Raw genomic sequence first — 4,126 nt, 5'->3', positions numbered from 1 at the left:
TCCCGCTCTTTTTTGAGTGTTGTTTGCTTGATATATTTTTTTCCATCCTTTGAGTTTTAGTTTGTTTGTGTCTTTAAGTTGTGTCTCTTGTATGCAGCATATAGACGGATAATGTTTTTTTAATCCAATCTGCCACTTTCTGTCTCTTTATTGGTGCATTTAGTCCATTTACATTCAGCGTAATTATCGATAGTTATGAGATTAGTGCTGTCATTTTGATGTCTTTTTTTGTGTGTTGTTCACAGTTTCTCTGTTACACTTAATTTTCTGTGCTGAGTCGTTTTTCTTTATGTATTTTCTTTTCATCTTTTTCATTGTTGATTTTGTATTTACTGAGTCTTTATATTTTTCTTTTTTCTATTTTGATATGTAGGATTGTTAGCTTCCTTTGTGGTTACCTTAATATTTACCTCTATTTTTCTAAGTTTAAACCAGTCTTTTATTTCTATATATTGCCTTGACTTCCTCTCCACATGAAAAATCTATGACTACATTTTTTAGTCCCTCTTTTTTGTTTTAATGTTGTCATCTTTTACATATTGACATCTGTTTCCGCATTTTCAGTGTTTTAGCTTTGGTTTATTTTTGTTACTTCTCTGTCTTCGTTAATATCTGGTTGCTCTGTCCTGTGTTCTCATCTTGGGTTGTTATCTGATGCCACTGATTTTCTAACTGGAGGACTCCCTTTAGTATTTCTTGTAATTTTGGTTTGGTTTTTGCAAATTCCCTGAACTTCTGCTCATCTGGAAATGCCTAATTTTGCCGTCATATTTGAGAGACAATTTTGCTGGGTATATAATTCTTGGCTGGCAATTTTTTTCCTTCAAGGCTTTATATATGTCATCTCATTGCCTTCTTGCCTGCATGGTTTCTGCTGAGTAGTCAGAGCTTAGTCTTATTGACTCTCCTTTGTAGATGACATTTAGTTTATCCCCAACCACTCTTAAAATTCTCTTTTCTTTGGTTTTGGCAAGTTTGATTATAGTATATCTTGGTGACTTTCTTTTGGCATTTACCTGGTGTGGGGTTTGATGAGCATCTTGGATAGATATCTTTTCATCTTTCATGATATCAGGGGAGTTTTCTGCCAACAAATCTTCAACAATTCTCTCTGTATTTTCTGTTATCCCACCCTGCCCCATTCTGGTACTCCAATCACTCATAGGTTATTCCTCTTGATAGAGTCCCACATAATTCTTAGAGTTTCTTCATTTTTTTAAATTCTTTTATCTGATTTTTCCTCAAATAATTTTGTGTCAAGTGCTTTATCTTCATTCTTACTAATTCTGACTTCTATTGCCTCAATTCTGCTCATATGACTTTCTATTGAGTTGTGTAATTCTGAAATTTTATTGTTAATTTTCTGGATTGCTGATTGCTGTCTCTCTATGGAGTCTTGCAGCCTATTGAATTTGTCATTATGCTCTTGAATAACCTTCTTAAGGTCCTCTATTGCTTTATCTGTGTGTTCCTCGGCTTATTCTGCATTTTGAATGATCTCCTTCCTGATCCCTTGAAGAGTTGTGTATATTAATCTTTTTACGCTACCTCTGGTAATTCCAAGAAGTTCTCTTCCTCCAGAAATTTCTTGATTCTTTATTTTGGGAGTTTGCTGAAGCCATCATGGTCTGCCTCTTTATGTGATTTGATATTGACTGTTGTCTGAGCCATCAATAAGTTATTATATTTATTTTATGTTTGTTTACTGTGTCCTCACTTCTAGTTTTGTTTTGTTTTGATATGCCCAAATAGGATGCTCGTGTGAGCTAGTTTGATTATTGGCGCCTTTGAAGCTCTAATGTCCTGTCACCAGGTGGTTAGAGCTTTTTCTAGGTATGTGAACCCAGGAGTCTGTTTACTTTTCCTTTATGAATTCAGCTCAGTTGTCCAGGTAGTCAGTCACCAAGTGTGTGGTGCAGGTTCTCACCTACAGTTCTAGACAGGCAGGGGTGATTGGTGTAGGCACAGGTATCTGGCTGCTGTAGGGGGTCACACACTGAACAAAGCAGAGGGCTGATGGCTGCCCCTTAGTGTCTGGGAAGAAAGTGTGTCCCTGTTCCCTACAGCACGTAGGTGGGTGGGTTTTGCAGCCAGAATATGAGCACCCAGTGCTGTTGGCTGTAAGGACTAGGGGGCACCACTTATTCTTGGACCCCTGTCTTGGGTGGCTAGGTGGTGTGGGTGGAGCCACCAGTTGTCAGACCCCTGATGTGGGTAGGTGAGGACCCTGCTTAAAAGGGCAGAGCAGTTTCAAACGTCACAAACCTGCTGCTTCACCATATAGATGAAACAGTTAAGTTAGACTTCAGGTATATACCCTGTTGTACTGTGGTAATGAGGGCCTATGCTGTTGAAATGAGCCCACACAGTTCTGTGCAGGACCCCTTGTGCCTCTGTCTAGGGAAAGGAGCTGTGCCTACCCTGAGTTCCTGGCTTAGGGGAGCTGGCAGCTTATTTTTCCGTTTGTTAATTTGTTCCCTCTCCAAGGCCGGAGAATGGCTCAGGGCACACGATGGGTCCTACTTCCAGCCCAGGGGACTCGGCAGTTGCTGAAGTTGGTCCAGAGCAGGGAGGAGGGAGGTAAATGGGAGAGAGGTTTTTCCCAAAGAGGGTGATTTTTGATCTTCTTAGTAGGCCAGACGCTAGTACTTATCTTTTACCAATTGAGCACAGCTTTTCACTGGTTCTGTATGCCCGAGTAGACTGTCTGCCGCTGGGTCTTTCCTGATGTGGAAAATGCCTCCCGAGCAGCATTGCTTGCCTCACCCCACACACCAGCCGATCCGACCTGAAGGGTGCCGGCTCCTCCCGAGTCAGGTCTGGCAACTCCTCGCTGCTTCCGAACCATCTCTTCCTCCTCCTGCCACTCAGTCCGATTCCTCACCTTTGCCTTTGATGTTCAGGGCTCCTAGATTGTCATATATAATCGATTCACTTGTTTTTCAGGTCTTTGTTGTAAGAGGGACCACAGGAAACATCTGACTACTATGCCATCTTGGCCCTACCTTCACCACAAAATTTTAACAATAATATTTTACTATACTTGCTTTTTCACATTTCTATCCATCTCTCCATCATTCTAGCCAGTTATTAATCCATATTCTTTTTAGGCATTTCAAAGTAATTTGCAGAATCAGCACCCTTCGCCTTAAGACTTCATTAACTAAAGTTGAATGTCTGATTGCACTTTTTTCTTTTGAAATAAATTTTTCATACAATAAAATGCAAAAATCTTAAATGTATATTCACAGAGTTTTGAAAAATGCATACACTGTGTAACCTAAGCTACTGCAAAGATATAGAGCATTGCCATCACTCTCCAAAGTTTTCTCATGCTCCCTCTCAGTCAATCATAATGAGAGATTTTAACACATCCTTCTGAAACTGATGAATCAAGTGGGAAAAAAATTATTAGTAATGATTATAAAATGTGAACAATACGATCAACAGATTTGAGCTAACAGACATTTAAGAAATTTTTGTTCATTAATATAGAATGCACATTCTTTTAAAGTGCACAAAGAACGTTTATGAAGATGGACCATGTACTAGGCCACAATGGGATGCTCTACAAATTCCAAAAAATGAGTATTGCATAGCCCACATTCTCTGATCATAACGCTAACTGCCATCTTGCCATAGCTTGGGAAGATATTGCCTGAGCACAGAGCCAATCATGGACAGGAAAGCAAAGTCCTTGGGTAGAGACTGATTCCCAACCTCATCATGTGAGCAGCTGGGTATTGCTGGAAACTATTCCTGCTTCAGTCAGTTTTTGTTGAATCTCTGTTATTTGCAACCCAAGAGCACTGAACAATACAGATGCTTACAAGAAAAGGAGTGATACAGCTATGCAGACATCTCTTTGTTGTATTCATAATTCCTGTCATCTTTAGTTTGCTTTACAGTATAAAACATATTGTTTCATTTAATCCTCTGTGAAATAGTATTTTTTTTATTGTACTTTAGATGAAGGTTTACAAACAAATAGTTTCTCATTAAACAGTTAGTACACATATTGTTTTATGACATTGGTTAACAACCCTGCGACATATCAATACTCTCTGTTCTCGACCTTGGGTTCCCTATTACCAGCTTTTCTGTCCCCTCCTGCCTTCTAGTCCTT

Source organism: Trichechus manatus, unplaced genomic scaffold (genome assembly GCF_000243295.1).
Source record: "Trichechus manatus latirostris isolate Lorelei unplaced genomic scaffold, TriManLat1.0 scaffold00194, whole genome shotgun sequence".
Classification (NCBI taxonomy): Eukaryota; Metazoa; Chordata; class Mammalia; order Sirenia; family Trichechidae; genus Trichechus; species Trichechus manatus.
This window is presented reverse-complemented; position numbering follows the sequence as displayed.